This window comes from Camelus bactrianus, chromosome 11, assembly GCF_048773025.1.
Source record: "Camelus bactrianus isolate YW-2024 breed Bactrian camel chromosome 11, ASM4877302v1, whole genome shotgun sequence".
NCBI lineage: Eukaryota > Metazoa > Chordata > Mammalia > Artiodactyla > Camelidae > Camelus > Camelus bactrianus.
In genome coordinates this window covers 29,506,661-29,519,147 of record NC_133549.1, presented here as the reverse complement: position 1 = coordinate 29,519,147, position 12,487 = coordinate 29,506,661, and the positions used below count along the sequence as shown (strand labels likewise).

General features: G+C 38.7%; 1 protein-coding gene across 6 annotated transcripts in view; it reads right to left on the bottom strand.

Annotated features, from left to right (window-relative positions):
- GFRA1 (GDNF family receptor alpha 1) overlaps positions 1 to 12,487 on the bottom strand; it is a 195,018-nt gene that overhangs the window by 58,458 nt on the left and 124,073 nt on the right. The gene's annotated exons all lie outside the window — the stretch shown is intronic.

The following is a 12,487-nucleotide window of genomic DNA, read 5'->3' as shown; positions in this document are numbered from 1 at the left end:
TCATGACAATGAGGAGGTGCTAGGAACGCAAAGGCTGGGAGCCCGGGGCAACACACAAGCTCCTAGCATCGTCTCAGATGTATAATTACGAGGCATTGAGTGAGGCCAAAGGAGCTCAGACACCTGCCCGACTAAGGTTTAAACAAGACGACAGGAGAACAAGTTTCCAGCTCCTAGTTGGTAAACTGAAATTAGGATAAAAGAAAAAAGCAACAAATTATATACTTGTTTATTATATAAAATATAAAATGATACGCTGAATGTAAGTATAATTGCCATGCAATCCTCCAGGAATATAATTATGTAATAAATGCACATAGTACATGCTAATTACTATATGATTACAGAGTAATTGCACGGTTATTTGAACCCAGAAGACAAAATATTATGCCAGCTTTCTAAACAGGAAGAAGCAATACAATGAAGCTGTATTTAAGTTCGAGCTCAGAGGCCATTGGAAGAAAACCAGAATAAATTACATAAAAATCTGCAAACCTCAATTACACTGAATTTACCACATAGAAAATGTGGGATCTACGAGTACTGAGGTTGCAGATTAGAAAAAGTCAGCTAGTATTTTGGATAGAATTTCAATCAGCTTATAAACCATAGGCCTTAGGAATCTCACAAAACATACTCTGCCTTGTGTCTAAGCCCTCTGTGCTCATGAGGTCAGAGAAGCCAGGGCTGTCCACTGCCAGGCTGCCTGCTGTGGAACCCAGAGAGAGAGCATGGAGGACGCAGGGCCCTCTGGTAGGCTGGGTGGGCTGGCAGGGCCAAGACCAATAGGCAAAGTTAAAAGATGAAGGGGCAAGGGAAATCAAGCTCATTTTCCACGATATAGGTGTTTCTATGGAGAGGGGAAATGATGGAAAAACCGCCCAGGACCAAGTTATAAGATGGTCCATGGAAAACTGATAATTAGGTGTAGCAATGACCCTCCGGAGACAGAAAAGAGGTAGCAGACAAGCATCACACAATTGTGGGATTCAATCCCCAGCAAGTTCCTGCTCAGGCCTCAGCCTCTTCTTGGTTCTGAAACCTTCTTTCATTCTCTTTACACCCCCAGTTGATGGGGACCATTAAGGCATTTGAGAATTCACAAGAGAGGAGAAGGAGTCCAGCTGGGTGGGGTGTGACTGAAAGACAGGGCAGTGCATTTAGCATACGTCTAAAGGGCATGTGGAATATTACTCAGCCTTAAAAAAGGAAAGAAATTTGCCATAGTCAACAACATGGATGAGCCTTGAGGACATTATGCTGAGTGAAATTGTCCCAGGAGGACAAATACCATATGATTCCATGCATACGAGGTATCTAAAACACTCAAATTCAGAGAAACAGAGAGTAGAATCATAGTTACCAGAGGCTGGGGCAAGGGGGAAATGGGGAGTTGTTATTCATGGGGTACAAAGTTTCAGTTATGTTAAGATGAACAAGTTCTAGAGATCTGCTGTACAGCACACCTACAGTTACCAATACTGAATCTGTTAAGAAGGTAGATGTCATGTTACATGTTCTTACTGAAATAAAATACAATTTTATATAAGTAAACAACACACACAAAAGTCAACATTTCAGTGAATGAAAAACCCTCCCTGGTCTACTGACAGTGTGCCTTGCTTTAAGAACACCCAATACGCAAAAATCTGAAATCACAAAATTATACCCTGGCACCACGAGCAGTATTGTACAATGTCCCAGGTTCGTGTTTCTGCCTACGACAGCTGAGTCCAACAATGTGATGTGGAAGGCACTGAACAAGACATTCAGCCCTCCTTAGGTGAGCAGTGCAGGAAGCTGGCAGGTGCACGTACATCCTGCAGGTTTAACAAGCCCGCCTGGTGCTTTCTCCATCATGACCTTCCCAAAGCGGTTTCTCTCTGGCTCCTCTGTGTTCACATGCAGGCACTTCAGGACTCAAGGAGTGAAATATTCACCATGTGCCCTGACAGGATCACCAGGGGGCCTCCACCAGGCCTTGGTGACACTTCTAGCCTCTTCCTCTTCTAAGACTTCTCATGTGCTGTTGGGCCCACTGGTTATATTCTTAGGAGAGATTTATATTCTTGAAGGTCTACAGCTTGCTAGGAGATTTCTAAATTATGCATTTTGTGCAGGATAATAATCTCAAATTAATTAATATGACCAAATTCTGGATCATCTGGATTAAGCCCTTAAGGCTGGAAGATGGTACACAATTTCACTGCCTGCATTTATTATTTGCATTGGTGTTCATGGTACTTTATGATCTCTGGTTAAAAAGAAAAGACTACAGGCACAGAGGTGGACTTAATACTTGACTGTTGTAGCCAATGATAGAAGAAAATATGGTTCATGGAAGTTCAGATAGAGAAAAATGGCAGCAGAATGAAGTCATCACATGGCACCCAGTAATGCAGGCCTGCCAGACTCAAAAGAACTCATGCTGAAACAGAGAACCACAACCCGACTGTAGGCACCAATTCAGCGTCAGCCAAACAGTGTCATCCCTTATATTAAATTTATGTTATCAACTTGCATTTCATTGTCCCTAAAGCTGTGTTCATACTTAATTTGTGTGTGCTGCTTTTATAGTTGGATACAAGCAAAGAATAAGAGGTGATAATTTTATGCTTATAAACTTCAAATAAAATTATAATAAAAATAATAAAACTCAATCCATAGGTCCAGAAAATTTATCTCTCTCTGAAAGTTATCCATATAATACACAAGTTTTTTAAAAAACTGGCCTGGAAAAAAGCCCTTTGACACGGGACTTGACAATGATTTTTTTAATACGACACAAGCAATAACAACAAAAATAAACAAGCAGGATTACATCAAACCAAAAAGCTTCTACTCAGCAAAGGAAACCATAAACAGAATGAAAAGGCAATGTATGGAATGGGAGAAAGCGTTTGTGAGTCATGTTTTGATAAGGGGTTAATTTCCAAAATAAATAAAGAACTCATACAACTCACTAGCAAAAGCAGTAATAATAATGATAATGATAATGATAATAATAATAATAATAATAACAATTTCATTAAAAAATAGACAGAGGACCTGAGTAGACGTTTCTCCAAAGAAGGTATACAGAAAAGATGCTCAATGTCACCAATCCGTAGGGAAATGCAAACCAAAACCACAATGAGATATCATCTCAGGCCTGTTTGAACAGGTATCATCAAAAGACAAGCTAACAAATGCTGGTGAGATTGCGGAGAAAATGAGAACCTTTGTGCACTGTTGGTGGGATTGTAAATTGGTACAGTCACTACAGGAAACAATGTGGAGATTCCTCAAAAAATTAAAAATAGAACTCTCATGTAATCCAGCACTTCCACCTCTGGGTATACATCTGAAGGGAACAAAATCACTTTGTTGGAGAAATACCTGCACGCACGTGTTCACTGAAGCGTTATTTACAATAGCCAAGACAAGGAACCACCTAAGTGTACAACAAGGAATAATCAGATAAACATGCGGCATATATTCTCAGTGGAATACTACCCAGCCATAAAAAGGAAGGAAATACTGTCATTAGCAACAACATGGGTGGACTTTGAGGGCCTTATGCTAAGTAAAGTAAGTTAGAAAGACAAAGACAAATACTGTATGATCTTACTTATATGTGAAACCCCAAAACAGCAAAAACAAAAAACAAACTCATACAAAAAAAAAAAAAAAAAAAAAAAAAAAAAGGCTAGGATTTGTGGTTACCAGAGGGAAAGGGTAAGGGTATTGGATGACAGAAGTCAAAAGGTGCAAACTTCCAGTACTAAGGATGTACTGTACAACATGGTAACTGTGGCAGACACTGGTTTGTTTACTGTGTATTTGGAAAGTTGCTAAAAGAGTAAATCCTAAAAGTTCTTATCATAAGGGAAAAAAACACATTTTTTCTTCCTTTTTGTATATTTATATGAGGTGATGGATGTAAACTTACTGCGGTAATCATTTTGTAATATATATAAGTCACATCATCATGCTGCATACCTTAAACTTATCCAGTGTGGTATGTCAATTATATCTCAAGAAAGCTGAAAGAAAAAAATTGGCCTAGTGTATGCCTGCTCTGTTAAATAATGTTAACTTTCTCTTTAAAGTTGTTAAAACTACAGAAGCTACTAAGTAATTTTTTCCTTCTTAGTATTATCAAAAGAGAAAAGCTATATTTCAAAGGAAAAGTTTTGTATGAAATGGTAAGAGAGTGGACCAATTGCTCATAGTTCACTCCATTCAGTAATTGGTATGACTCAGCATCACTTTCAGTCGATAAATATCAGTGAAATAACACTTCCAGAGCACCACCTCCTCCCCATGATTTCAGGGCCTGTGACAAATTCCAGAATGCACAACCTGGCCCATTCAGAGAGGCAAAAACCTACTAACTGATTTCTAGCTCACAGGTAAATGTGTGACCTTCTTGTTGCTTCTAATTCTCATTCACACAAAACATTCTCATGACCCTTCCCAACTTGCTATATGAAGTTAGCATTACCCAAACAGCAGAACCTGACAAAGAAAAAAGAAGATAATCACAGACTCATATTCCTTACAAATATAGATTCCAAAAGTTTAGTAAACAGTATTTACCAATATGTTAAAAGGATAATGTACCATGACCAACTAAGGTTTATCCCAAAATGCAACATGAGTTTAATATTAAACAATCAATGTAATTCACCTTATTAGCAGGCAAGAAGAGGACCATATGACTATTTTAATAGACAAAGAAAAAGTATTCAACAAGTTTCAACGCTCATTCCATAATTTAAAAAAATGCTCAGCAATCTAAGAATAGTAGAGAATCTTCTTAATCTGATAAAAAGTACTTATGAAAAATCTATAGTTAAAATCATATTTAATAGTGAACATTTAATATTGATTGTTTCCTGCCTAAAATCAGGAACAAAGACAGGATGCCCATTCTGATCACCTATATAGTCAATGCTGCGCTGGAGGCCACAGCCATTGCAATAAAGCAATGAAAAGAAATAAAAGGAAGTGGAAAGGAAGACATCTCTACTTGTAGATGACTTGGAAAATCCTAAAGAATCTACAAAATATAGAACTAAGAAGTGAATTTATCAAAAGTCAAAGGATATACAGTTAATATATAATATCAACTGCATTTTTATAAGCTATCAGCAAAAATACTAGAAAACAAAATTAAAAGCTTAATTCCATTTATAATAGCACAAAAAAAAGGGGGCACTTTAACAAAATGAATGAATTTAACAAAAGACATGAAGGATCGCTATACAGAAAATTAGAAAACATTGCTGAGAAAATTAAAGAAGACCTAAATAAACAAGAATATGTCTCATGTTCATGGATCAGAGGACTCAATAATGTTATCATGTCAATTATTTCCAAATCACAATAATATGTTTTGCAATTAGCAAGCAGATCCTAAAATTGATATGGAAATGCAAAGGACGCAGCATAGCCAAAGAAAATGAAAATGAACAACAAAATTGAAGGACTTTAAAATGACTTCAAGATTTACCAAAAAGATACAGGTATCAGGACAGTGTGTTACAGCATAAGCATAGACAAATCAAATAATGAAACAGAAGACAAAACTCAGATTAAATATACACACATGTCTACAGTCATTTGATTTTTTTTTTAAAAAGTCACCAAAGACATATCAACAGAGAAAGAAATCTTTTCAACAAAGGGTCCTAGAATAATTGAAAATCAATGTAAAAACAACAACAAAATCTCCTCAATCCCTACTTCACATCACGAATAAAAATTAATACAGGATGCAGCACAGACTTAAACATAAAAGCTAAAATCACAAAGCTTTCAGAAAATATAAGGTAATTTTGGAAGCAGGCAAAGATTTCTTACGGAAGACCACAAGAAGTGACAGACAACACATTAAAAAACAATCGGTAAGTTAGAGTTCATCAAAACTGAAAACTCATCCAAAGATAATTTCTTAAGTAATGAAGAAAACAAACAGACAAATCACAGACTAGAATATTTGCAAAACAATTTATCTGACAAAGGACAAGTATCTAAAATATATTTAGAATGCCTAAAACTCAATAATTAAAAAACAACCCAATTGAAAGTGGGTCAAATATTTAAACAGACACTTTGGAAAAGAAGATACGTGAATGGCCAATAAGTACATGAAAAGTGTTCAACATCTTTAATTATCAGGGAAATACAAATTTAAACCACAATGAGATACACTATACACTGGTGGTTAGAATTAAAGTCTGACAACCCCAGAGCTCACAGAGATGTGGAGATCCTGGATTCATATATTTCCGTGGTGATGTAAAATGGTCCATCCACTTGTCTTTTAACAAAACTACACATATACCTACCCTATGACCCAGCATTTCCACGTCTAGGTTGTTTATCCAAGAGCAATGAGAACATATGTCCATAAAAAGACTTGGACAAGAGTAATGACAGCACTGTATCGATAATAACCAAAAACTGGAAACAGCTCGTGTATTCATCAATAGGAAAACAGCAAGCACACTGTGGTCCAACCACACAATGGAATACTGGTTCAGATATAAGAACAGATGGATGATTTATACACACAATAGCATGAATGAATCTCAAAAACACTGTGCTGAGTGAAAAAAGAAGATTTACACAAAAAACTATACACTGAATAATTCTATACTATATATGTGAAGTTTTAGAATAGGCAAAAGTAATTCATGATTAAGAAAAAAAATCAGGAGACTGGTTGCTTCCAGGAGATGGAGGTGGAAATTGGCTGGGAAGAAGCAAGCACGAACTTTCTGGAGTGATGGTAATGTTCTCTTTCCTAGTAGAAGTTTGGGTCCAAACTCAGAGAATGGTATGCTTAAGGTTTGTACATGTATAAATTTTACCTCAAAGAGGAAAAAAACTAAGCAAATATTAAAAACTGGTTAATGGTATGTGTGCAGAAGCATTAGGAGAAGGATATTGATACCTGCATTTAAAAAACTTTGATGGACAGAAGGATGGATAGATGGATACTCACAGAGCAACTACATTCAGATTTAATGATAGACTCAAGATGACTGCTTAATGTAAATTTGTTTCCACTTTTCTGTATGTTTGAAAATGTTCAAATGAAATATGGGAAAAAATAGATTCATGCATACCCTATTTTTTTGTGTGTGCAGGGGGAGGTAATTAGGCTTAATTTTAGAGGAGGTACTGGGCATCGAACCCAGGACCTTCTTCATGCTAGGCATGTACTATACCACTTGAGCTATCCCTCCCCCCATTAAAAGGTTTCTTGTTTGTTTGCTTGTTTTTAAGTTTTAGTGGAGGTACTGGGAATTGAACCCAGGACCTCACATATGCTAAGCACATGCTCTACCACTGAGCTGTACCCACCCTCCTCATTCTTTTAAAAAGTCTCATATGCAGAATATGGAAAACAACATTTAACCTCCCTTTCACCTCCCTTGTTAGTGTCCTCACAAATTCACCTCCAACTCTCAGGTATCTTGCTGCAATGAAATTCAAAATAAATGCTCCTGAAATCACAGGACATATAAATTTGAGTTTTCACTTGGTAAGAAGATTGATCCCCCATATCTATTAAATGTAACCCCCACCGCCTCCCAGCGCACAAAACTGCTACCTCAGTGACTGGAGGGCAGAGGGAGGAGTGGGCAGAGTGATTCAATTTAGGCCACTTGAGTCACACCCAACTCTCCATCAACTCGCACACGGCCCGGAGGAGCGGGCGCACGCCTGTTCCACGGTCTGGGCACACACGCCTTCGCACCCGTGTGGGAAGGCTTCTGAACAGCTTTACCGTAATTCCGAGTGCCATCCTCTCCACAGCTCATTTTAGAGCTCGGCATTAAAATGTTGCTTCCCCCGCTCCCCTCCACCTCTAATCTCTCCCTCCATCTGCTGTTGTTCATTCTTCAACTCAGTAGCATGTTTGGGATGCTGTCTGAATGGGAAGCATTCTCAGAATGAAGGCTGTTTACTAGAAATCCTTTTTTTCTGGGGGAGGGCGTGTGCGTGTGAGCTGTGCAGCCTAATGAACGCCTCTCCGGCACCCGCCCATCAGTGTTATGGAGAACACCATTCCCCCAGCTTTCCCTTTCAAAGCTACACATAACCAGGCTGTTACTTTGCAGGTTACATATTGCTTTCCCTGGCATCATTCTGAGCCCCTCTGGCTGTGATCAGACCCGATGTGACTTGCTTCCTGTGTTCCTGGCATGGGAGTATAACCTTCATCACAACTAGAGGGCCATCTCCTAAGCCATGGAATAAAAAAGGTCAGATGCTGCTGAAGGAGCAATGAATTAGGAATCAGGGGGTTTAAATGTGGTCTGGTTATCTGAGTGTCTTTGTACAAGCCAGCTTTCCCCCAGTGGGCCTCAGTTTCCCACTTTGTGAGATGATGTATTTAAGGTCCCTTCAAACATCAAGTTTCTTTGGTTTGAGGATTATAATACAAATTGCCTTTTCTGATTATAACATCAAATATTTAGGATAAAACTTGATCAGGGACAGAATGTAAAAAAAATGAACAAACGAACAACAAAAAAACCAACCCAGCACTGGATGGTGCTGACCTCTCAGCTGTTTGCTGATCCAAAGAGCACAGGGACCAACGATTTCAACCCTGACCTACAGGCTGAGCAAATGTAAAAGGTCCTTCCAACACAGGGAGATGTAGAGGTGTCCAGGATGAATTATGCACTGGGAGAAGCTTTCACATTCTAAATCCCTCTGGAGCGAGGAACTGCCTTTATCCCCAGTACAATCCTCACACTGTCCCAAATCAAAGAGGGTCTCGCTGTGGCTGGCAGCCCCTCATTATTTACACTTAGAAAATGCCACCATTATTGGCAAATGCCAGGGCCAGCTAACCAGTCAAAATGATTCGGGATGCAAGTATCTAGAAATCCATTTCTATAGATTATGATGTGGACTAAAACAGAGTAAATATATTAAAGTTTGCATGGCCTGCATGAAGATGTGATTTATCAAGCAGGAAGCTCACAAGACACAATGAGAGAACGCTGTTTACAGATGCTTGCCAATTTCCGGGTATCTTTCTGCCTTTCTTTTTAGGGCTGCAGAGTTGAATTCACAACCAGTTTCCTCTTTTCTTTCTGACTTGGTTAGTTACCATGCTACCATAACTACTGTTCTTCTAATAGGCTCCCTCTAACATGTTACCCCAGCAAATGAAAAATGGATAAAAAGTTCCAAGATCTTCACGGGTAGAGAAGGCTCTTCTGGAAGCTCACATTTACAGTCTGGTCTTCTGCTACCCAGGTGGATCAGATGACAAATCTGACCATACATGTGTGACCCTTGTAATCGATCCTTCAGGAGCTTGACCTTTTCCAGCTGGGCTGCTAAAAATTACATTTAAAAGGCACATGTTGGCGCTTTGGAGCCCATTTTGTCATTCACACACCGTTTCAGACATATCATATTACACCATGATGACGAATTTCCTTATTCTGTTTTTCTGTACCTCCCTCAACTACATTTAAGCCTCAAGCCATACCCAAGTTTTCTCTGGGGTTCACAGTGACTGAATTATTCTGATCAGCTGTGAATTTGGAAATAATTCTTCTGTCTGGTGAAGACAGTGCCCAGTGTTAACCACAAGTCATGGGCTCACCCCTGAGAACCTCCTTTTCCATAAACCACACACTGTGGTTCACCCGCCCCCCCATCCATACCTTAAAAATGAGATGCCTCCTGTAAGCGGTGTGCAAGTCACATGCTTGCTGCTGCAAAATGATTAATAGTGCTGTCTCAGCAAATGGGATCATTACATTTTTAATTAACCTTTCCAACCTCCCTCACCTTTTCCTTTTGTTATACATTGGATCTCTGAAGTTTTCTACTTGTTTATGTTCAACTAGGTTTGAAACAAAGGCCTGAAAAAGGATAGCAGGTAACGCGGGAGTCCGTGTCCAGGTAAGATGCCTGGTGAGGTATGGCGCCTCATTGTACAAGGGACACAGGGACAGGCGCTCAGAACTTGATGGCTGGGTTCCCACCTAATTTTTGTTTTGGCAGCTTAGCGTTATTTAATGGCCTTGGCTACCAGGAAACTGGCTTTTTAAAATCTCTTTCAACCTAATTATAATTACTGTGTATAAATCATACAATGATCAATTATAAAAATCTCAGGTTCATAAATATTTAACTTACCATTTAAATCCACACCGCAGGAGTGCACGAAATTTCCGAGCCCATCTCTTTGCAAACAACTGCTTTATTACAGTTCCAGAGCCAATTGTTGAGAACTGAACCAAGTTTGTCTTGTAGCACACTCAGGCACATATTTGAGCATAATGCCTTTCCGTGTATTAAGATGGCACAATTCAGCTATTTCTAAAATATGCATGCCTCTCATTAAAAAGATATTTTGCAAAGTCTTCTTTCGCCACCTTTTAATTCCTTAAGTATGGAGAGGAACAATGATGATATTAGACATAAAAACACTCATTAAAATATATTTTATCTAATTTAAGATTGATCCTGAGATAATTGAGGTCAGATTTGTTTGGAAAATATATTGTGACATGTGCAAATGTGGATGCAAAGAGGAAATGATCTTCTCGGAGGACTCAAGCAAAACAGCGAAATATTTTTCAGCAAAATCATAAAGCCATAATTGGATTTCAATTTAGTAACAGTCAACCTAAGACAGGCCATTTTTAATAATCTAATTATGTGCTCGGGGCCTACCCCAAACTCAACCACTGCTTCAGAACTATTCATTGTACTCACTGCTGTTGCATCTTCAACCATGAAATTTGCTATTACATGTAGGACTGACTCTCATTTATGAGCATTTTTCCTCCAATCTCAGGTAATCTTTATAACATCCCCAAATGCCTACTCCCTTAATTTGCCAAAACTGAAATCTTTTAATGAATGGCTTTGCCTGGACTGAACCAGATGATCCTAGCTATCTCAGATCTGAGGTCCACCTACAGACCAAAGGCACAATGAGACAGATCTACAAACACCTTCCCTGTGTTTATGAAGGTACAAAGAGCAGCTCTTGCTTTTGTCTGATTTTCATTAATTAAAGGTATTTAATTACTAACATCTCATTAGCAATAAAATTAATGAGTATCTCAACTATAGGAAAAGATCTGCATGATAATGTAAACCTAATTCATTTTATGGGGTACAAACTGCAGCTCCACTAATATTTAGCCTGTGCAAGCTCCACTGATATTTAGCTGTTTCAACAGTAACACGTCTTCAAAACTGGTGCTGCTTCTCCCCAGGGAAAACAACATATGTGGGCCAACCAAGTAATCAAGGACCCAAGTACCCCCTTACCTTTCCCCCAACATATTGCCAAGGAGAGAGCTAACTGGAAGGGAAATATGGAGTGGTTTATTTTTAATAATTTTCTAAGTTACCATAAAATAAAAAAGGAGCCTTAACATAATGTGCCCCAACTTTTAAACTAGCATACCCAAATTTAGAAATTTCTAAGTGTGTGCCATACACAGTCATTGCTCTGAGAATCAGGACACTTATCCCCAGGAGGCTGCCAACACTCCAGACATTTCATGAAACTTTTCCCTAGAAGCCTGAAGCATGTTCCTTGGAATTATCTGAGCAGCAGAAAACCTCTGCATCAGGGATGGATTTTTTTTTTTTAAAAGCCAAATGTCATTTAGCACTAAGTGTGGTCATGAAACAGGCAATGACGTTGGCAATGTTTATGGCTAGGAAATAAGTGATGAATATATATAAGGTTTTTTTTTTCATATGAGTGATTTATAAATTGGCCCTAAAAATAACCAGTGAGGTGGTTTTCCTGAAAAGGTTTTCAGCCAATGACAGCAGTCAAATAAGTGTTTTGTTTCTCAACGACAGTGCTTTGAAAGACAATATGCATTTGGATGTATGTGTTCTTGGTAGACTTATTATCCACCGTCACACTGTAAATGTGCTGCGTTTCTCCAATGAGCCAGAGCAGAAGGATGCTACCGGAAGGCAGGCTAGAGGCCCAAATGTCACTTCCACTATACAATCTACAAAAATTGTTCTGCCCCCTGGTATGCGTAGGGAGAAGAAAAAGTATGCATTCTAAAGCCAAAGAATCAGCTGAAACAATGAAAAATGAAGAGGTTGAAGATCCTATTAAGTAGCCTGGATGATGCTGAGATAATAATGAATCATTGATGATGTTGGCAGTTGTCAGGGCCCTTGCAGTGCAGGATTTCAGCAAAGATAAGCTAAATATCAAGTCTTTATTTTTAGTTAAAGAGCGTAAAATTCAATGCCTTTCTTCCCACGAGCCTATTTACATACCTGCTGCGTTACCTATCTGCCTTCACCTGCTTCCCAATTAATCCCCCATTAAGCCGCTCCACCTGCAGCGGCTTTTACCTTCACCACAGCCCAGCAACCATCACTCATCTGCCACAGCTCAATTGTTTCTTTTGGGAAGATAAACAAAAGCTGCATGAATAATAATGGCAGGGCTTTTTATTTACAGGGTGTG